At 41.7% G+C, this 23,975-nt stretch overlaps 1 protein-coding gene and 1 long non-coding RNA gene across 2 annotated transcripts in view; one reads left to right on the plus strand and one right to left on the minus strand.

The window, feature by feature from the left end:
• LOC131512598 (uncharacterized) overlaps nt 1-23,501 on the minus strand; it is an 84,143-nt gene extending 60,642 nt beyond the window's left edge. The window contains exon 1 of the long non-coding RNA XR_009262202.1: nt 23,487-23,501. This is a non-coding gene — a long non-coding RNA (uncharacterized LOC131512598). The remainder of the gene's footprint in view (nt 1-23,486) is intronic.
• The window catches only part of CD47 (CD47 molecule), a 51,671-nt gene continuing 48,037 nt past the window's right edge, over nt 20,342-23,975 (plus strand). The window contains exon 1 of the mRNA XM_058731511.1: nt 20,342-20,447. The gene's annotated coding sequence lies outside the window, so the exon portion shown is untranslated. The remainder of the gene's footprint in view (nt 20,448-23,975) is intronic.

The raw sequence follows: 23,975 nt of genomic DNA on the forward strand, positions 1-23,975 counted from the left end.
TGGAGCCTGTTTCAAATTCTGCGTCTCCCTCTCTCTCTCTCTGCCCCTCTCCCGCTCATGCTCTGTCTCTGTCTCTCTCAAAACTAAATAAACATTAAAAAAAATTTAATAAAAAAAATACTCAGTGCTGGCAGTTCAATGAAACCATCATAAATGCTGCTGATATATAAACCTTTTCCAAAAGCATTTTGGAGATAGGATTCAGTAGCTCTAGTGAAGCCCATAACTTTTCACCTAATAACATCTTGGAAACTTTTCCAAAAGAAATAATTAGAAACACAAAGATGTTCCTAACCATATTATTTTTAATAGTAAACATTAGCCTAAATGCTGAACAATAGGAAAACAGTTAAATAAAGTGCAGTACATCCTCAATGGAAATTAGGCAGCCATTAGCAATGGTGTTTTCAAAAAGTATTTACTGATATGAGAGAATGCTCACACTAAAGGAAAATCAGGATACAAAGTTATTTATATGGCACAATTGTAGATTTGTAAAATATATGCATACACACACATACACATATACACAAACCAAGGAAAACTCACGAGAGAGAAGGATGAAATAGCGATCTGTGCAATATGAGCTCATGTGTGGTTTTTAGTTTCTCCTTTATCAGCTTCCACGATTCCTAAATTTTCAAATTTAATGATACAATATAAGTATTTTTCCAGATAATAAGAAGTATCTGCAATAGAGGGGCAGGCATTTCCTGGAATCCAGCGGTGCTGGGTCACAAAGTGTGCATTGTGGGTCGCTCACCTTGTCCAGCTTGCATGGGACTCTTCCAGTTTCAGCAATGAAAGGGTCACATCCTGGGAACCCTCTCAGCCACAGATAAAGTCATTCTACCATTTGGCCTAAAGGAATCACTGAAGTGAAAAGCTTTCCCAACTGTAAACTGCAACAGTAGTCTTGATAATTCCTTCAGTCTCTCTATAGAACTGGCTATTTTGACCTTGCAGATTTATGAAGCCTTTTAAAAAAATTTTTTTAACATTTATTTTTGAGAGACAGACAGATCATGAGTGGGAGAGGGTCAGAGAGAGAGGGAGACACAGAATCTGAAGCAGGCTCCAGGTTCCGAGCTGTCAGCACAGAGCCTGACACGGGGCTCAAAACCACAAACCGTGAGATCATGACCTAAGCCAAAGTCAGATGCTTCACTGACTTGAGCCACCCAGGTGCCCCTATGAAGCTTTTTAAATAAGTCACTTTTTTTTTTTTTATTATTTAAAAAAAAATTTTTTTTAACATTCATTTATTTTTTGAGAGACAGAGAAAGAGCAGGAGCAGGGGAGGGGCAGAGAGAGAGGGAGACACAGAATCTGAAACAGGCTCCAGGCTCTGAGCTGGCAGCACAGAGCCCGATGTGGGGCTTAAACTCACGAACCATGAGATCATGACCTGAGCTGAAGCTGGACGCTTAACCGACTGAGCCACACAGGCACTCCTTAAATAAGTCACATCTTAAAGAGCTTGTTGAAAGCAAAGCAGATTGCATTAACGCTAAATAGGCTGGTTAAGCGACATTATACGAGCTCTGAATATGTGTTCAAATAGGTCAGGAAACAAGAACTACCTCTTGTCTTTGGGAAAAGAAACCTATTTATCTCTCATTTCGTTTTTTGTGCTGTACATATTCTTTCCCTTTGCAAGAGAGGGAGTGGAAGGTGTATCATGTCACCAGAGGAAAAGTGAGCTCTGGGGAATCAGCTTAGAGGGTGAAATGAACTTGCTAGTTAGGGCTAAAGCTCTATGAACAAAGAATTGGGTCTGAAATGCTTTTTTTTGCCTGCCTTTCTTACACAATCGGGACAAATCCTCTCCCATGCTAAATCTACAGGAAGTTCTTCTACATCTTTGCTCAGAAAATATCTTGAAAATATAATAGAACTACAATACTCAATGTGCTAGCAGCAATCTCAGCGTCATGGAGGAGAGCTGCAGTGGCTAATCAGGGGGCTGTGGGGATATCAGATGCCTGTGTCAAGCCTTGCCACTGTAAGTACCATTGGCCAGTCACTTAGCCACTCTCTGTGCCTCAGTTTCCTCACATATAAAATGTGGATGCTGGGGCACCTGGGTGGTTCAGTCAGTTAAGCATCCAACTTTAGCTCAGGTCATGATCTCACAGTTCATGAGTTCGAGCCCCAAGTCAGGCTCTGTGCTGACAACTCAGAGCCTGGAGTCTGCTTCAGATTCTATGTCTCCTTCTCTCTCTACCCCTTCCCCATTCATTCTCATTCTCTCTCTCTCAAAAATAAATAAAAAAATAAAATGGAGATGCCAATAGCACCCACCTCATAGCATTGTGAGGATTAAATATGTTCACAAATAAAAGCTTGAAGCAGTGCTGGGAGATGAGTGTACAGGTTTACTAGAGAATACTCCTAAAATCAGCACCAGGGGTAGCTGAAGGAAAGAAGCTGAGCAGAGGGAGAGGATGAGCTGTGGTGAAGTCTTGACAGAGCCTTAGTGGGGATGGCCCCAGATGTGTCCTGATTTGGGGACAGTGGGTGCTTGGCCTCGATACCCCTGCAATCCATTAGATGGTGACCACTCTGAGAGGGAGTCATGAACCGGGTATGGCAGCTGTGAATTGCCTCTCAGGTTTCCTCCCACAGACCCAGGTGCTAGGATCTTAAATCCCCAGGGATCTGAACCCCCCTGAAATACTACAGGGGCTGATCTGATAGTTTATCTTATCTGCAGAAAACCCCCTTGGCTTTGTAGAACATTCACTTCCTTAGATTTTACAGTGATCTAGGATGCTTCCACTCCACCTTCTGTTTCTGTCACATTTACTTAGGATCTGGTTCCTTAAAATTTATGGTGAACACTGTGATGTGCTCCAACCTCCCTTTAGGAACAAATGTTAAAGTTATCCTTTTCCAATCCTCTTTATTTTTTGAATATTTCAAAAAAAATAGTGAACACACAAAAACAAGAAGAAGGTGCACTTGGGTGGCTCAGCCAGTTAAGCGTCTGACTCGATTTCAGCTGAGGCCATGCTCTCACAGTTGTGAGATCCGCATTGAGCTACACACCCAGCACAAAGCCTGCTTAAGATTCTCTCCCCCCCCCCCTCACCCCCCACCCCTCTCCCAGAGTCCTGGCTTGCATGTGAGTGCTCACTCTTTCTCTTTCTAGAAACAAACAAATGGGCACCTGGGTGGCTCAGTTGGTGAAGCATCCAACTTCTGCTCGGGTCATGATCTTGCAGTCACAGAGCCTGCATCAGGCTCTGTGCTGACAGCTCAGAGCCTGGAGCCTGCTTTGGATTCCATGTCTCCTCCTCTCTCTGTCCCTCCCCTGCTTGTGCTCTGTCTCTCTCTCTCTGAGTCTCTCAAAAATAAATAAACATTAAAAAAATTTTTTTAAACAAACAAATGAACAAAACACACAGAAATATTCTCAGAGAATTCAGAAGCCTACCCTGAAAGTCAGAAACAGGGTAGAGGAATTGTTCTAGACTAAGAGACTAAAGAAATATGGTGACCAACTGGTTCAAGGGGAAAATATCTATCTAGCTATAGATATAAAAAACCAATATGGCAAAATGCTAATGATTGTTGGTCTGGGTCAAGAACACTGTATTCTTCTTTGAGTCTTTCTGTCCATTTTGAAAGTTATCAAAAAATATAAATTCAGGGGAAAGTAAGAAATGTCTGCTTGTTGAAATGTCTGTTGCTTGGGTTCTTATTTATTTGCAAACATGTTAAAACAGGAAAGAGAATCTACATGGCCTGAAGGTCAGTAAATAGGTTCAACACTAATACTAAGCCCTAATTTCTTATAAGTCAAGCAGGAAGTAATAGAGGCAGACATGTGGGTTTTAAAATAAGACACTTTTTAATTCTCAATGAAATTCTGGAGAGAAACACATCATCTGTGAGCACTTAGGAAGGAAAGCAATGATCACTAGGAGACAACATATGTTCATGAAGAATAGGTCATGCATAATCCACCTTTCCCAGTGGGGAACATCAAAGATACAACTTAATTACAACAAAGTAGTTGAAAAAGCCCATCAGATTGGGTATGTCATTAAAATGCAGAAATGTTAGCTGGGTTGTTAGTTGAGCTTTCCTTTCTATCTATCATTCTTTCATCCCTTCACTCATTCATTATCAATCATGTATCCAGCACTGTGCTAGGCAACCACCCCACTGGAATTAACACACATTACTGTCCACCTAGACTCAAAGGACATTTCTAAAGATGCTTCTAAAGTTGACCTAGGACCAAATGCATCAGGATCACATGTGGTACTTGTTAGAAATGCACATTCCTAGAGCCCCATCACACCCTTACTGAATCAAAATTTCTGGAAATGAGACTTGGGAATCTCCATGTCCGGATAATGTCCCAGATAATTCTTGGTACACTGAAGTTTGAGAACTACACTAAAGTTCTCTACCCTCTGTTTTGAAATCTTACACATATTAATCAGTGAATTAGGTGAACCCCAGTATAAATTTCGCCTATCAAATTTGTGACTCATAGTTGGAGGAAAAGCTGATAAACTGTATTAAAGAATCAAACTGGAAAAAGACCTTGACAAAGGAGAATGATGGAATGAAATTAACAGTATAAAACTTAATAGGGTTAAATGTTAAGTTCTGCCTCTAAGTTCAAAGAATCAACTACTTAAATACAAGGTAGGAAAGCTCTGGACTGACAGCAGTTCACTTGAAAAAGATTTAAAGTTCAATGAGAGTCAAAAATGTGATATTATTTTTTAAAAAACTCATACAAATTTTAGGGTGCATTAATAGAAACTGAAATTAAGGAATAGAGAGGCAAGGTTGCACCCATCATATTTTGCATTGCAGAGCACATCTATTTTAAAATATTTGAATTTTTTAAAAGACACTGTCAGACTAGAAGTGTCCAAGAGAAGGTGACTAGGGAGTAGTCTTAAACCCGCATCCTATGAAGAATTAAGGAACAGAATACATTTCACATAGAAAAGTGAATGTTCACATGTCATGATAGCTGACAATATGAGACTGAGAAACTATTGAGTTGTTGAAGAAGGAATTTATTTTTCTGTGTGGGTCCACAGGACAGACCTGAGAATATAGGGGCAAAATTATAGGAAAATTATTTTTGGCTTAATCTAAAAATTAGGGGGCTCTAAATATGGTATGGGTTGTTCCCTTTAGAGATGAATTCCAGCAGTTGGTTAAAACAGAGGATTCCAATTAATAAATCAATCAAGGGAGGTCTAGCATGGACCAGTGGTGATGGTGGGCTAGAAAGTAAGGAGTATGTTTAACTCAACCTTCTGTAATTGAAATACAAAAAAAAAAAAATTAAGTGAAAGAAAAATAAAAAAGGACACCTGCCTTACATAGGCAGTCCCTTCAAATATTCCATTCTTTAAATTTCTATGTAAGTTTATCTAGAATTTTGGATGCCATGAAAAGCCTTCAGACCCTTATCTGGTTATATCAGTTGTTAATCCTTCTGAAGTCATCTGTTTCTGACATCTTTTAGAGGGGCTGTTTTGGAAAAGGCAAGAATGCCCATGACATACTTCCACCATCCCACAGAGGATACCCAACCATGGTGAATCCTTAAGCTGACAGGATTTCAAACCTTACGCTGTGTTAGTCAACAACAGACAACCTCACCATAAGTGGAAACTGAACTGGAGGGCAAACAACGTGGAGGTTGGCTGGTGCTCTAAGAGGTGGCTTGTCACAAACTCTATGTTAAAATAGAGAGATCATGGTGATTAATTGAAGGGATTATATTGCTTATTTTGGAGAGTTTTATATATAATACACAAACTGGTTGGGCATTTGGAAGATGGAGCAGAGGCAAAAGATATACAGAAAGAAAGATGCAGAGGCTGTGAAAGCCCACTGGATATACCTAAATTATTAGTAGGCAAAAGCCATAGGGAAGCAGAAACCAAAAACTATGGCAAGGAGTGAGGACCGTGGTTGGCGGGTGGGAGTAGGAACCGCTGAAGCAGACATACTAGCCCTTGCCAGAGTTCTCCTAAGAGCAGAGGCAGAAACATTGAACTGCTGAAGTGGTGTCCAGATAAATCATTCACCAGAGCCATCTTGGGTGTGTTTAGCTAACTCTGTTCTCAGAACAACATTCCAGTCTCCAACAATGTCTGTTCTGCAGTTCTTACTATTGTCCTTAAGGACTATTGTCCTTATTTCTCTGTAAATTCTATTTAATACCTCTCTGACTTTTCCATTTTACCAAGGAAAAAGAAAAGAAAGTGTGCTATTGGTAGTTTGGGACATGGCCCAAGCAGTTTATCATCAGTTCAACATTTCTTTGCAGTCCCGTGGTATTTTTATCTTCAAAATTTCATGAGAAATTTCCCTCCTCCTCCTTAAGAGATCTGCACTAGTTTCTATACCAAAATAATGTTTAGCCCATTGATTTAAATTAACAACTTAGAGATATACCCCTTTTTTATTTTTTCAGTTCCTTCCCGTAACTCCTGGCTGATGACTCATGTAATCTTCTGAGGTATGGCTACCTCAGTTTGAGAAACATGGTCTTGCAATAAACCTACATTAGTTGAGGTTATCTGAGTATTCCCTGAAGATTGTAACTACTGCAGAGGTTGGTCTCAGGGAGATACAAATGTGTGTGTGTGTGTGTGTGTGTGTGTGTGTGTGTGTGTCCCATTCCAGAACCTCTTCTTATTCACAAAGGCCAGAATGGACAATATTCTAGATGTTTCAAATACGTGTTAATTTTTAATAAACACATGCTATAGAAAAATTGAATTTAATGTTCAAACCCAAATATATTTATTTGTTGATTTTTTTTTATCTTTCTGTAGATTGAAAGTAACTATATTTTTGCTTGTTTTTCTTAAGTCAGTGTTGATTGCCCCCACTTTATTGTAGGCCTGAAGAAAGTCCACCTTCTTTCATATAAACCTCACTGAAGAAATAATAGGAAGAAAAAGAAGAAAAGCTGAGAACATGAGCAATACAAACAAAATCCAGGATGAGGATCAGACCTAAAACTTGGTCAAGGTGTAGCATTGTAGCTAGCATAATTTTTCCACTACAGTGTATTTAAAAATCAATTATGATAAAAAGTGTTTTTATATGAAGTGTCATTTTTAGTTACTGAATGTTATTATTTATTAAAACTCTATTAAAAACTAGATTTTAAATTAAATATTAGATCTCAATAAACTAAATTTAAATAATTAAACCTATTTTTTAAGTTCATTTATTTATTTATTTATTTAGTAATCTCTACATCCAATGTGGGGCTCGAACTTATGACCCGGAGATCAAAAGTCATATGCTGCTCTGACTAAGCCAGCTAGGCTCCCCTAAATAATTAAGTCTAATATTAATGGTAAGGGATTACAGGGAGGAGGAAATCCATTGTGAAACCCATATTTTATTTAAAAATTTATACATAAATAATGTGTTGAGAGATTATGATTCTCTAAGTCACCTTTTTGCCCATCGCTAGTGTCTACTTTCTTTAGAAACTGGTTTGTACTTCCCAGGCACTATAAACATCAAGTAAAATTTACTGAGAACCCACTAATAACTGTATACATCAGTTAAAAAGCCCTTACTGGACAGTAACGGGCATCAGACACAGTGAGGGAAGAGCACTAAGATATGGTCCTATCCTTCAGGAGTCCACAGCCAGCAGAGAGGAAGGGACATACGTATAAACACATAATTGCAGTGGAGCATGACACACGCAAGAGGGGAAATATGTGTAGGGCACCCAGTCAGGAGTCTTCATAGATACAGTGGTTCCAAGCTAGGATTTTGACACAATATCAGGTAGGGCTTTGACAAGTGAATATCCAAAAGAGAGGTTCCAAGCAAAACTACTTAGTTTGTGCAGAGGTGTGATGCAGCATTGGGTATTAGAGGGACAGCTATTGCTTCAGTGTGACTGGGAGATGTTAAAGGAAATAAACTACAGCATGAGTGAGAAAAGAAATAGGGTCAAGGCTAGATTTGTCATTTCTTCTCTCTGTATGACCTTAGGCAAATTACCTGACCTCTATAAGCTTCAGTTTCCTCATTTATAAAATTTCTTCCTAGAATTACTGTGAAAACCAAACGACATAAATTGAAGATTATACATAAGGACTGGCCCTCCAGTACTCAATGAAGACTAGCTGCTCATGGTGTTTGTGGAGGTTGACACAGTTAAATACAAGAATGGGATGCCAGGCCCAAGACCTCACAGGACCACCTCAAACTCACTGCCATGCCAATATCTATAAACTCAGTGTGTGTGTGTGTGTGTGTATGTGTATGTGTGTGTGTGTACGATGGAAGTGAGGGTAGGAGGGGGGGGAGGGAGGGAGGGGAGAGAGAGAGAGAGAGAGAGAGAGAAAGAGAGAGAGAGAGAGAGGAAGCTTAATCTTGGGAAGCAGGAAACTCATTCCACCTGTGTCTACTACTCTCTGACATCCAGGTTATTATCATATTTAAGCCACTTTCCATAATAAAATGAGTATGTTCAACTGTCCCTTTCTTTTTGTCCTAACACCTGGCTTGGACAACCACAGAGCTTAGAAAGATTGCTCACATTTCTCCTCTACCTCCCTCAGAAATCCACTGGAATATTGCAGATGAGTGTACCTGTCCAGCCAATGCCTGCTAGGGTAAAATATAATACACTGTTTTCACACAAAGAGGTGTCTATAATTAATGTATGCCACATAATGACTTTGGAGATAAGTACATATCCATGAGACCATCACCACGATGTATGCCACAAACATATCCATTACCTCCAAAAGTTTCCTCCTGCCCTCTTCTTTTTTGGTGATAACAACAGTTAATAGCTACCCTCTTAGCAAATTTTTAAATATACAATATGGTATCATTAACTATAAGCACTTGGCCATACAGTAGATCTCTAGTAGGACTTATTCATATTGCATAGCTGAAACTTTGTGCCCTTTGACTAATACCTTTCTGTTTCAGCCTCCCCTCAGCCCCAGCAACCACCATTCTATTCTCTGCTTTTATGAGTTTGCCTATTTTAGATTCCTCATATAAACGGCATCATGGCTGCTGTATCTGGCTTATTTTGCTTAGCATGATGCCCTCCAGGTTCATCCACGTGGTCACAATGGCAGCGTTCCCTTCTTTTTTTAGGGCTGAAAAATATTCCACTGTATGTTTATGCCACATTTTTTACAATCTATTCATCCATCAATGGACATCTAGTTTGTATCCATGCCTTGGCTATTGTGAATAATGCTGCAATGAACATGGCAGCAGTGCTGACATCTCTTTGAGCTCCTTATCTTAATTACTTTGAGAATATACCCAGAAGTAGGATTTCTGGGTCATATTCGGGAGTTCTATTTTTAATTTTCTGAGGAAACCCCAAGCTGTTTTCCATAGTGGTTGCACAAATTTACATTCCCACCATCAGCGTACAAGGGTTCCCTTTTCTCTGAAACAAAATGCACTCTTCAAAAAAAAAAAAAATCTCACAATTAAAGTCCAGTTGGACACCTCTCTGTTTTTTGATAGGATAGGCAGTTTGAATTCATTTATCTGAAAACCATTCTCTCTTAACCCTGCCCCTAAACTTGCATCTCCTCCTTTGCTCCCTATTCTGGTCAGTGGCATCATTATCTATCCAGAGCTCTTCCCAGGAACTTGCAAGTATTCCTTGATGCCTCTCTCCTTCACTACCCACACTCAATCAATGACTAAGTCCCAGTAGACCTAAGTCCAAAAAGCAAACCTGTCTTCTTCCTTCCACTTCTCCTGTGGCTTCCTCGGTTCAGGTCCTCATTATTTCTGTGTTCAGGCAACATAATTGTAAAGGCCTCCTCACTGGACTCCCTGAATCCAGCAGAGCCTACCCACATGGTGGCAGAGAGATCTAATATTACAACCTCTACTTGAAATCATTTCAAGGTGCTCTTTCATCTACAAAATGAAATACAAATAGGGTGGACGAGGTCTTGACTGCTCTGACTCTGCCTTCCTATCTAACTTTATCTCCCACCACATAACACTTTGCATTCTGTGCTCTAATCATAACAATTACTGGTTGTTCCCCAGAAAAGCTCTTCCAAGGCTCAATACCTTCACACCTACAAATCCCTTTGTCTAGAACTTTGCTACTTTAAGAGTGGTCCATGGACCAGCAACATCGGCATCACCTGGGAGCTTGATAGAAATGTAGGTTCTCAGGCCTCACCCAGACATACTGAAGCAGAATCCACATTTACCACAATACCCAGGTGATTCTTAAACACATTAAAGTTTTTGAGTACTGCACAGAATGCTCTTTCCACCTACTTTGTTCATCTCACTGGTTCTCAGGCTTAGAGACCCAGTGCCCCCTTTTTATATATTAAAAAAAAAGTAACCTGCCTTTTACTATCTTGAAATAAATGTTGTGATAATGTATCTATGCTCATAATTCAAAAAATTCAATATAATGTTTTCATAATAATGTGAAAAAAGGCAAGTAACATAGAATAAAACATATTTCTATATGTAAATGGTAGGGCACAATTATACTTAAAAACATAACAAAGTAATGAAATATTTGCCTAAAATCACTGGGAATGGATACAAATGAAGACCAATTCAGGTGTATTGCATTGGTGACACAAATACCATGAGCAATGAGACAGTTAGTGATGCGACTTTTCAGGATGGAGAATGACTCTTGGCAAAGTTCCCAAGAGCAAAACACAATCTTCCTTTGACTCACAAGGGAGTCATATATTGCAAAATTCAGTTTTTAATAAAACTGTGCAAGTCATACTTTGTGTCTATACATGACAGGAATCAGGTTTTTGTCTCAGATAATTATAACCAGATTTTCACCTATGTGAATGTCTGGTGGGACATTCAAATGTCTGTTGGATGCAGGGCGATGCTGTCTTATACAGGACTAACCCACGCATTGCAGGGCATCTAGCATCTTTGGCCTCCATCCACTAAATGTTAGAACCGTCCTCTCAGTAGTGCCACCACCAGTAATGCCCCCTGAGATTTCCAAAGTTCCTGAGGGGACAACACCTCTCCTGCTGAGAACTGGTGGTCTGCCAAAACCATTTTAAGACTTCCTTCAAATCTCTGTTTACCCAGTTTCTCTCTCCATCACTGGTGTTACTCTGGCTCTATGCTTCAGTGGTGCTCTTAGCTCCTCCAAACATGGTTCTGGTTCAGCCCTTTGAAGTACAGGACTTTTATACCCTCTAGGGAATCACACAATCTTGTGTGATCTTAAATCACACAATCTTTTGTTGAGTAAATGCTTAACAAAAGTTGTTGAATAAATGACTTAAAAAACAAACTAAAAGGAATGCCTGGATGAGTCTGTTGGTTAAGTGTCTGCCTCTTGATTTCAGCTCAGGTCATGATCTCACAGTTCATGGGTTTCAGCCCTGCATCAGGCTCTGCACTGACAGCACGGAGCCTGCTTGGGACTCTCCCTCTCTCTCCCTCTCTCTCTGCCCCTCCCTCACTCATGCACACCTTTCCCCTCTCTCTTACAGAATATATAAACAAACATTAAAAAAATAAATAAATAAATAAAAAATAAAAGAACTTTGAGAGCATGTAAATTACAGACATTTTCATCCATAACAACTGAATGTTTTCTAATATACCTATTTTATCCTGAAGATAGTATGATAAAAATGAACATTTGGTAATTTTTTTTCTTTATAACTGCAAGTATTTTGGTAATCTTTATTCTTTTTTTAATTTAAAAAATTTTTTTTTACAGAGAGAGTATGAGCAAGAGAGAGGAACAGAGGGAGAAAGAAAGAGAATCTCAAGAAGGCTCCATGCTGAGCATAGAGCCCAACGCAGGGCTCGATTCCAGGACCCTGGGATCATGACCCTGGCTGAAATCAAGGGTTGACGCCTAACTGACTGAGCCACCCCAGCACCCCTCTGTAGCCTTTATTCTTTTATTTGATGTATTCAGTACCAACTGTGTGTCAGGCACTGAGCTGCACATTCCTTTGAGGAATCTATGATGCATCATGAGAAAGAGCCAAGTACACAACTTGGTATATTTAAATGTGAAGTTATTTTAACCTCCTGTGGCACCAATCACCAGGAGTGATTAATTCTGACCAGGTGACTTGAGATCCACATCTTCTATATATAATAGTGCAAAAGTTCACATTTTGGTGCTCTCATATAAAGGCTATATGAAAAAATATGTGATTCATTCACTGATGACACTTAAAATCTCAAAAAAAAAAAAAAAAACAACCCAAAAATCAAAAACTGAAGAGAGGCATTCTCTCAAAGTTCATTGTTATGGGTATACTGATATGCCCTCTGTGGGGTGACTTGGGGCCCTTCTACAGACCTGATATTCACCATTAAAATCAGCCTTTCCAAATGGGATGGGTTCATCACAGTATTCTTCTCCAAAAGGTGATTTGGAATATTATTTTTTCTTCACTAATATGCTGAATTTGGTACTTATGCCCTCAGGAAATTTACCACTAAAAAATATACTCCTCTAGTTCAAATAGTTAATAGCACAGGTCTTGAATACATTTGTATATTTAAGGGCTAGTTGTGGGGATGGTGGTAAAAAATTAAAACTAAAATACTTTTGACAGCTCTAATAGTTAAGAATTACAACATATATATCTGCCTGGTTCTTCTCTGTCCCAGAATATCCCACAGCTCCTGGCATATCTGAGGCATATAACAAATATCTGTCAGATGAATGCATTAATCCATGCATACATAAATGAATGGTCTATATTTCCACTTATTCTGGGCTTCAGAATTTTTTTTTTTTTATTAAGCTTTAGGAAAGTAAAAAATGTTAAGGAAAGCAACTGCGAAGGGTTTTCCTTCCTATCCCAGAGAGAATGCAGTCTTTGGAGGCACCGAAGCTTCTTGGTCAGGCAATGCTGTAACCTCTATCGAACCTAGCACAAAGGTGTCCTTTCTTTGTTTTCCTCCTTCTCTTCACTGGTTTCATGAGCTGGTGCCAGCCGAGTCTAGATGGCATGCGCTTTACACTTGAATGAAACACTCCCTGCCCTCGGTTCTGGGAGCTCCACTCTGCTGCCTCCATCTGCTGCTTCTGATAAATGCTCATATTCTAAATATATTACTATCAGCTCACTCCCAAAGTGGTTTGCCGGCTCTCCATGCAGCAAACAACCCCACTGGCACAGAGCCACTTCTTGGGTAGAAAGAATTTGGGCAGACAGAAGACATACCTCCCAGTGAGGAGAGATGAGAGAGAAGAGAGAGGAAATGGCCTGGAGAAGCTAATGACAAAGACCTTGGCTATGTCCTGTGGGTCTCCAGGGGCCACCAAATCAGCTTACACTGCCAGGGGTACCTAATGCAGGGGTGAGTGGGTCTGAAGTGTAGGCATTCTGAGAGAGCAGCAGAGGTTAAGTTGAAGATGACGCTTTGCTTTTTCTCTGAAAATGAGTTGAATATTCTTAGCCTGGTCGGCTGACAACCCTCCATTATGAATAACCTCCAGGAAACTAAGATTCACAGGAATTTGCCTCCAGCCCTTTAAAGCCTCCTCGGGCACATACACGATTTAAGCTGCTCTTCCAACTCCCCCTGCTAGTTTCAGCTGCCAGTTGCCTCCCTTTCGATGTTTCTTCCTCCCAGCAACTGATCTCTAGCCAGCATAATCACCAATTGCATTTGGGAAAGATGGAGTAATGCAGCGTGGAAGGTCTCCCTGAAGAATGCGTTCACAGCAGAAGCCACTAGGGTAGATGTTTATTCTCTCACAGTTGTGGAATCACAGAATATTGGAGCTAGAAGGAGAGTTAAGAAACATCTAGTCCAATTCCTTTATCCTAAAGGCATCTTCAGTTATCATGTTCTAACAGACTCCCGATACCCCTCCCCCACTTCCCCAACAAACCTCCCCTTCTCAGTTTGCCCATTTTGGTAGTGGCAACTTCATTTCTCTAGTTGTACAGGCTGAAAACCCTGGAGTTATCCGGCCACAACCAACATCTATCTGGTCCCATGGCAAATCCCGAGGGTTCTACCTTCAAAACATAGCTACTATCTAACCCCTCCTGGCCACCTCCTTTGCTACAATTCTGGTCTGAGCCACCTTAATCTCCCCAGTGGATTACTGCAATAGCCCAAGGACCAGCTTGTGACAAATCTGGTCTGCCATCTGCTTTTGTAAATAAAGTTTTATAGAGACACAGCCATATTCATTGGTTTACCTGGTCCTCCAACAGCAGTATCAACGAGTTGCAACAGAGATCTTGTGGCCTGCTAATTTACTATCTCTGGCCAACCCCTGAAATAACCCACTAAATGGAAAGTTGGAGAGTATCACTGCCCTGTTCGAAATCCTGTCACTCAGAGTACAAGTCCTATTAAGCCCTGAGTAAACTGCCCCTGCCATGATCTTCTGACCTTATCCCCTACTATTCTCCCCTGTGCTTACTGTCACCTGACCACACTGTCTGTTCCCCTGCCCCTAGGCCTGTCTTCCTCCCCCTGCTCTTCCTCAAATAAGCCAGGTGGGCTCCAAATGCAGGACCTTGCATATATTGTCTCCTCTGCCAGAAATGATCTCCATGTTGACATCTGCCTGACTTGCTCACTCTTTACTCACTTTTTCTTCAAATGTTACCTTCTAGTGAGCCTTCCCTGACCACCTTATTTAAAATGGCATTTCCTGGGGCGCCTGGGTGGCTTGGTTGGTTAAGCGTCCGACTTCGGCTCAGGTCATGATCTCACGGTCTGTGGGTTCGAGCCCCGCATCAGGCTCTGTGCTGACAGCTCAGAGCCTGGAGCGTGTTTCAGATTCTGTGTCTCCCTCTCTCTGTGACCCTCCCCCATTCATGTTCTGCCTCTGTCTCAAAAATAAATAAACATTAAAAAAATAAAATAAAATGGCATTTCCTCCCCATCCCTTCTCATTGCTTTACTTTTCTCCACAGCTGCTACCACCATTTAGTGTACCACACTTCCCTTTATTTCCTATGTTGTCTCTCCCCACCCTCCCACTAAAACACAAGCTCTGTGAGGGCAGTGTTTTATCTGGTTTGTTTTCCTGATGTACCCACAGTGCCCAGGCATGTATTAGCTGTTCAATAGCTCTTTTTGAATAAATACATACATACATACTTAGAAGTGTCTCAGCAGGGTATCTGTAAACATTCCTGCTTAGGAGAAAGAATCACCAGGAGCTCTAGGCAGAAATGACCTCTGTACTTGGGGAGGCACTTTATTTCCCACTTTCCTACTTTCTCTTTTCCATCCATCTTATTTCTCACCATGTAACTAGCATACTTCTATTCCTTAAGTCTATGGCTATAGTTTCTGTAGCATTTCAGATCTCAGTCTTTTCTGTTCTGCCTATCATCATTAAAACATATCTCTCTGGCTTCTATTACCAAAAGACTCTGGCCTGTTCTTGTCTAAGCTTATAAACTCATTAAAGCCCAAATATTAATGAATAATAATGTCTCTACCTCCTAGAAAATAATTTGCATTTAAACAACTTTCAGTGCCTCAATCCAAAGCGACCAGTGATGTGGGAATTCCCAGCAGGCAAAAGGCCTGGGCCAGCTAGGGTAGTCATGGAAAGGTCCCTCCAGCAAAATCAAATCACAGCCCATCGGCAGCTGTCCACTTTGCCTCTATAAGATGAATCCAGCCATGTATATCCCCATCAGACTATGTGTGCACCCAGATACACAGGGTGTCAATTAGAGGCACTGAGAACATCTTAACTTGCATGGAAATGAGACTGTCACTTGTGATATATGTGCACACTTACATATATTACTATCGATTTCTTCCCTTAGTGCTTTGATAGCTTTTCATCTAACTTGTGGTCCCACTGGCACAAAGCCACTGCTTGGGGAGGAAAAGGAAGCTGGGTAGGCATAGTATTCAGCCCCCAAAGAGGTGAGACAGGGAAAGCGGATGACTATTGGAGCACAAATTACAAGCATGTTCCATTGGTCTTCTGGGGCCATACTTACAATGCTTCAAAACACAGTGAGGGTTCTGAGAGTAGAAAGGAGGAAAAGATTAAGAAGTGCAACCTTTACACCAAAAAATAATACCAGCAACAACAACAAATTTCTGTTTCATAAGAATTTGTAGTATGCAAGGAAAGCAGATTTTCTTAGGCAATCCAGTACTGCCAGACAAAATTAAGAGAATCATCTATACAACTGAAGAGGAGGAATATATCCATTACCAAATCTGACTGATCTGTCCATCAGAAACCCTTCTAACATCTCCAGAGGAAGGAGCATTCATGCACACCTATGGGCAAGAATGCTGCTTACCTTTTTAGGACAGAGCAGATTTAGATGACCCTTTTATCTTAGTTTATCAGAACCAGCTGCAGGTGATCTAGCCCATGTGGTTTTTGAAAACGAACAAATAATTTTCTTTTGAATTATGATAGAGCATGACTCATTTCTTCCCTATTCCACATACCACCACATAGGTGCCTCTGAATCTGTCATCTGGTGAAATGGGTATTGATTTGTCATTCCTCCAGGGAATCCTTGGTTTCATTTACTTCCTTCTCTAGACAAAGAGACACATTTATGTGACTATATGAAAATTTCTACATTTTTATCAAAATGGCATCTTGTATGGCTAAAATTAACAACTCAGGAAACAACAGATGTTGGTGAAGATGCGGAGAAAGGGGAACCCTTTTGCACTGTTGGTAAGAATGCAAACTGGTGCAGCCACTCTGGAAAACAGTATGGAGCTCCCTCGAAAAATTAAAAATAGAACTACCCTACAACCCAGCAATTGCACTACTAGGTATTTATCCAAAATCACAAAAATGCTGATTCAAAGTGGCATATGCACCCCAATGTTTATAGTAGCACTATCAACAATAGCCAAATTATGGAAACAGCCCAAATGTCCACTGATTGATGAACGGATAAAGGTGTGGTATACACACACACACACACACACACACACACACACGGGAATACTACTCAGTGATTGAAGGAATGAAATCCTGCCATTTGCAACTACTGGATGGAACTAGAGGGTACTATGCTGAGTAAAACAAGTCAGTCAAAGATAAATATCATCTGATTTCACTCAAACATGGAATTTAAGAAACACAAAAGATGAACATAGGGGAAAGGAAGGAAAAATAAGATAAAAATGGAAAGGGAAGCAAACCATAATAGACTCTTAAATACAGAGAACAAATTAAGGATTGCTGGAGGGGTATTAGGTTGGGGAATGGGTTAAATGGGTGATGGGCATTAAGGAGGGCACTTATTGGGACTTGTTGGGATGAGTACTGGGTATTATACGTAAGTGATGAACCACTGGGTTCTACTCCTGAAACCAGTACTACACTGTATGTTAGCTAACTTGAATTTAAAGAAATGAATTTATTAAAAAATGGCATCTTTTAAGTGGAAACTCACATTAGCTCAGATTTCACATACTAAATATCTGGATGAACACACAAAAAAGGCAGTTTGTAAACTACCATGAAACCAATTTCTTCAACTACTTGTAAACCCACTAACTATAGAACTAAAGTGATCCTCAAGTCACTCTGAAGCACACTTTGGTTTCTATCGGTACAGACGTAGTGCATGTGCTCTTTCACCATAAGATGTTAGAGAAACCTGCAGCTAATACAAAACACCCAGTGGGCCAAGAGACAACTGGGGTTGCCAGGGATTCTACACTGTACCCACCAAATCCAAGGAGACAGAGGCACTGATGACATTTTTACCAAGATGGATTACCTCCTAGGAGGAGCACCTGACTTCCAAGGTCAGGCCTGAAGCCAGTGGTTCTAATACTTTAGTATAAACCAGAATGGCCCGGAAGACTCCCTGAAACAGTGATTGCTAGGTCCCACTCCAGAGTTTCTGGTTTGGTAGGTTTCAGGATAGAGCTCAAGGAATTGCATTTCTAACAAGCTCTCAGTGGCTACAACTGTTGCTGATGCAGGTACCACACTTGGAGAACTACTCCTATAAGCATAGTGTTTCTATAACATTTTCCTTTCCTCCTACTGTTGTTGTTCATGGGGCCTGTGGTTGGGGAAGAGAAGGTAGAAGTTGCAGCTGCAACAATAGCACTTGGCACATGGGAGCCTTCAAGTCCAGGCTGCCATTCAAGACAGACAAGTAAGTGAGGTTACGGGCACATGGAATCAGGCAACCTTACTCATGATTCCAATTATGTACATCTGTCTTGTCTGGCAGTTTGATCCTAGTTTATCCACTTCACTTTTAAAGCCCATCTGATGATAGTTTGAGTCCACTGGCCCACACCCATAACAATTAGACCAGTATTAGGGAAGAGCAGATTGGCAGATGCACGCAGAGAACTCATGTAGCATCAATAAGCAAACTCGACGAGGCACAGTGTCTTGAGTAATTTTGCACAAGTGGCCATGGATGGGCAAGGGAGAGCACACCTAGAGAGCCCTGTTTAGGCAGAGAACAAAGTTTTCTCAACAGACATTCCTGGATGTTGCAGGTGGGGAACTCTTCTGAAACTGGAGAGGAGACTATCAGCCTGACATGCAGACAGCTACTCTGCAGCTAATTTCAAAGGACATTCATATGCTTTAGCCTTTACTCTTTCTTTTCCTAGAAAACTTGCCCCTCTAAGGATACAAAAGGCAGTCTTTGAAATCTATTTCTTTCTACACCTTGCTCCATAGAGGAACAATAGTGCAGTAAAACATTGCCAGTGGAGCTGGGACTAAGAGGTACAGTGAGGCCTCAGAGTGGTTTTGGCTAATGCCAATATTCAAGGGTATTTTTGTATACAAACAAGGAAGTGGGGAGCTGCCTTAGCTGCTGGGAATATTTCTGAAGGGCTGGACTATGTCATTAAATGCTGTAGATGGTATCTGTCAGGAGAGATGACACATTTATTTCTATTCTCGTTGTACATTCTTTGTAGGTCAGCCAGGGCTCTGCTTTGCCTCATCCTTACTCTAGGGCCCAGGCCGACAGAGCAGACACTGTCTGGAGCATTGTTGATTGCCATGATGTAGGGAAAGAAAGAGTGGCAAATTACAAGCTAGGTTTTATGCTTTTGTCCAGAAGTAATACACTTTACTGGCTACAGTGGGTTGAATAGTATCCCCTCAAAATTCATGTCCATTCCTGGGTCTTCAGACTGTGACCTTATTTTGAAACAGGAACCTTTGCAGGTGTATTTAGTTAAGTATTTGGAAATAACACTGTAATTAGGGTGGACCCTAAATCAAATGACTGGTCTCCTTGCAAGAAGAGGGACGGGGCACCTGGGTGGCTCAGTTGGTTGAGTGTCTGACTTCAGCTCAGGTCACGATCTCGCAGTTCGTGTGTTCGAGCCCCGTGTCGGGCTCTGTGCTGACAGCTCAGAGCCTGGAGCCTGCTTCAGATTCTGTGTCTCCCTCTCTCTCTCTCTGCCCCTCCCCTGCTTGGACTCTGTTTCTGTCTCTCAAAAATGAATAAATGTTAAAAAAAAAATTTAGAAAAAAGAGGGACATAGAGATGTTAAAGGCCATGTGAAGACGGAGTCAGAGATCAGAGTGTTGCAGCTCAAGCCAAGGAACTCCAAGGACTGTCAGGATCCACCAAGAGCTAGGAAGAGGCAAGGAAGGATTCTTATCGAGGACTTCAGACAGAGCATGGATCTGTTGACACCTTATTTTCAGACTTTGAGCCTCCAGAACTAGGAGAGAATAAATTTTTCTTAAGTCTCCTCGTTTTTTGGTTTTAGGGTAGACCTAAGAAAACTAATCCACTGGGCAAAGTAAGTCACCTGTGATACAAACCTCTCTGGAGCTCAGTTTCTTCACATACACAATGGATATGAACAACGCTTCCCTTACTGAGCTGTTACAAAGATAAAGGGAATAAATACGAAAAGAACCTAACTGTGGTACACACAATAATGCCTCCCAAAGATTGCCAAACTCTAATTCCTGGGAATTTGTGAATATGTTGCCTTACATAGCAAAAGAGAGTTTGTGGATGTGATTAAGGTTACAGACCTTAAAATAGGGAGATTATCCTGGATTACCGAGGGGTCCAATCTAATCACTTGAGCACTTATAAAAGTAGAAGAGGAAGGCAGAAAAGTCAGTCATAGAAATGTGGCAGAGGAAGGGGAGGCAGAAGAAACGTGATAACATAAGAAGGATTTAATGTACCACTGCTAGCTCTGAGATGTTCAGAGACCACATGCAACTACACACAATGACCCAAAAGAGGCCTCTAGATGGTAAGCAGCCCCCCTAACCCCAGATGGCAGCCGGCAAGAAAATGGGGACCTCAGACACTGAACTCTGCCAACCACCCAAATAAACCTGGAAATGGATTCTCCCCTAGAGCCTCCAGAAGGGAAAGCAGCCCAGGCAACGCCTTGATTTTAGCCCTGTGAGACCGGAAGCCAAGAAACCAGCGGAGTCCAGTGGACTTCTGACCTACAGAACTGTAAGATAATAAATGAGTGTCGTTTTAAGCCCCTAAATTTGTGGTAGTTTGTTCTGCCAGCAATAGAAAATAAATGCATTAGCACAGCGAGGTCTTGGTGCATAGTATGTACCCACTACATGTATGTTATCTGCCATCAAAGGGAAGAGTTAGGCAAGATACAGAGGGGCCTTCCCAGGACCCCAAACATTACATGCTCTCAAAGAAATAAGCCTGCTGTGATTTTACAACCTAACCTAGAAGCTGGCTTTCTCTCATGCTTTCCAGCTGTCATGTGTGGGCCCCCTACATGGGTAGCCTCCAGCAGCAGCAGCAGCAGCAGCAGCAGCAGCAGCAGCAGCAAGAACAGGAGGAGGAGGAGGAGGAGGAGGGGGAGGGGGAGGGGGAGGAAGAGGAGGAGGAAATGCTGTTTCCCCTGACTTAGGTAAAACACGCCTGTGCACATCTGACATCCAGAAGGAAAGTTACACCAGAGCCAACTGTCAGCACTCTGGTAGCATACTTCTCACCTGGAACCATTAAGTCCTGCCATCCTCGTATATGGAGGCAGTTTCTGTTCCTAATATTTGCTCCTAACTGAAGCACAAGCAAGGATGAAGAGCATTTCCTGCTGCTAAAGCCTTCCTTCTGTCCCCCTAAGCCAAATCCATCTCTCCAACCACATGTCAATATCTCCCAGCTGCCTAACCATCCAAACCTAGTCCTTAACCAGAGAGCACAGACTCTCCTTGCTACATCGCTTTATTTGATGACTGGAGCTCCTATGCTTTAATAACTAGGTCAAGTTGAAATAACATCCTAGGACACTGGGCCCTGAGCCAGGTGTCAGAGATGTGGGCCACTCGGCATTCAATCACTAACAAAGTGTTCAGAAAAGCAAGAGGATTAAGGGCTACCCACTGGGCACAGACATGTGCCTCTAGCTTGAATCAAATGTAGACATTTTGCCAAGTCCCAGTACTTCTTCAAGGCTCCAGACCAGCAACTGGTGATCCTTTTGATAATAATTTTCATTTCTATTCTAGGAGAACCATCTCACTATAAGGAGACTATAATATTAAGAGCTAATATTGTGTGCTTACTGTATACCAGGCAATGTTTCATATAACTGTAAAGTGTTCACTTATTACACTGTTAAGGCAATTTGAAGATTTAATTTCTATTATCTTTATCATCTAGCTTTACAAATGAAGAAACTAGGGCTCAGAAAGTTTAAGTAAACTTGTCTAAGGTTACCTGGTAGTACATGGCTGGAGCTGTAACTCAAAGCTAGACTAAAGTTTTCTATATACTACATACCACACTGATTTCTTTAGGTCTCAACCAGGCACTGTGCCAGGCCCTGGAGATGCAAATATACCCAGGAAAAAATTCATTTTCTCCTAGCTGACATGATAGAAGAGGAGACAGATATGTAGAAAGAAGTATGTATTGATATATTTTATTAGCAGCATGAACAAAGTATGATGGAAGAGGTAATTAAATCCTTTAAGTGGTGGAGAATTATAGAAAAGAGGAAAAGTAGCATTTGGGAAAGGCTTCTTGGAAGAGATAGAAAAAGGACAAGGGAGATAGACATAAATGAGAGACAGAGAGGAATTATCACATATAAGTGTGGACAAAATGCTCGTTATCTCTCTCTACCCTTGTTTCTTCATTGCTAAAATGGAGATCATAATATCTGTTCCAAGGCTGTTATGAAGACTAATTTAGGTGATAAATCTAATGTGTATTACCTCTGTTTAAAACACTCTAATATGTATTACTCCCTTGCCTTCCACCCTCCCCTCCACGACCCTCCCCCCCCCCAAAAAAAAATCCCTTATGTAAAGATGAGCTCAAAATCCAAATAAAAAGGTTTGGGAGCACTAAAAGGGAAACATAAATGTAAAGTGGTTAGATACTGGAGAGAAGAGCCCAAGGTTATCTGAGAGAGATTTGGATTCTATCTGTGGAAAAGGCCTCCTCTTGCTTCACCATCAAAACACATTCCCAAGAGTAGAAATAGTCACCCAGGTGGCCTCTCATTCACCTGACATGAGCCTACTGCATTTTCTGCACACAGCTACACTAAGCTCATAGCCTCGGCAGCTCCTAGTATGAAATAGAGCATCCCTCAGTCTCTACCTCTGAAGATTGGGGACAGTCCTTCCCAGTCACTCTTCAGCTTTGGGGGGGTCGGTTGGTCTCAGGGACAGCTGACAGCCTTATTTAGCCAACCAGCTGCTCTGTGATACACAATGTCCCGAATGCTCAAAGTCTGGTGGATGATTCTTTTGTATCCATATAAGCAGCAGTTGGAGGAGAATCCATCAGTCCCTTTGGTAGCCTCAGGGTGTCAAGGCTGCCATTCAAATCATTACCACCATAATTATTAACCATTATTTTAGTAAGATATCTGCTAGGCAACTGTTTTTCTTTTTTTATAATCATTAAAAAACAAATTTCACTGGAACAATGCTTGCCTCAAGTCACATCAACACATTTATTAAACCCCTTCTGTTTTCACAGTTCGATAGGAAGTCTTGGAGGAAATACTTAAAATATTTTCTGAAAGAATCGATAATGCTGTGCACAAGAGGTCCAGACCAAAAAAAAAAAAATAATAATTATAGAAAAAAGTTACACACGTATACAATATACTGCTACAGTGTCGGGGGGGGGTGGCAATTGTTATTTCCTGGATTTTATTACGACAGGGATGGGGTGCAATGGAAGAGACATCACGGGTAGAGGATTTGGAGAAGCAGGATCCTGTGGTGAGAAACTGCTTTCTTTTCCAGCGGATAAGAGAAAAACAACCAAGGGGAGCAGACCTATATGCACCCCATTAAGGTAGCCACCGGAGCCGGACTCTTTAAGGAGTTAGTTCACCATTTAGGGTTAAGTGTTACCGGTAGTTGTAAAAGGGCTTTCGCTTCAGGAAGAGGGATGATGATTCAGTGAGACAGTCAAAGGCCTTGTCCACATTTTGAACCCATTTTTCAAGCACGCTAACCCCGAACGGTGTAGCGGGCTGCAGGAGTTGGGGTCACTCACCAGGCTCAATTGAGGATCCTGGGAAGGGACGTCTTGAGTGTGTCAGCCAACGTTTACAACCGTGCCTGACTGAACCTGGGGGCTTGGCGTCAACCACACCTAAAGATGTTTACCACCACGACGGAAGGTGCTGGAGGAACCCTGTTCAGAGGAGAAACACACTAAAGAACAAGGCGAAAAAGCGCGAGGGGAGCCCACAACCGCACCGGAAACAAAAGCTTGTGGGGCAGGTGGACCGAAGCGGCGCCCAAGAAGGCGAGCGGGACCTCGCCGCAGACAGGCCCGCCCCCTCGCCCAACACTCAGAGAGGCGCCCCGGGCTCCCAGACTGTCGGGAAGCGTAGCGACGCCCCTACGCGAGTGCGCTCGCGTTGAGGGGTGGGGGGGCCGAGGCGGCAATTAGGGGGCGCAGGCACAGGTTCGGACGAGGACGCGGCAGGAGGGGCTCGTGTGGGCGGAGACGCCCAGGTCGGGGAAGAGCAGCGCCAGG

The sequence above is a fragment of the Neofelis nebulosa genome, chromosome 5, assembly GCF_028018385.1.
Source record: "Neofelis nebulosa isolate mNeoNeb1 chromosome 5, mNeoNeb1.pri, whole genome shotgun sequence".
Taxonomy (NCBI): domain Eukaryota; kingdom Metazoa; phylum Chordata; class Mammalia; order Carnivora; family Felidae; genus Neofelis; species Neofelis nebulosa.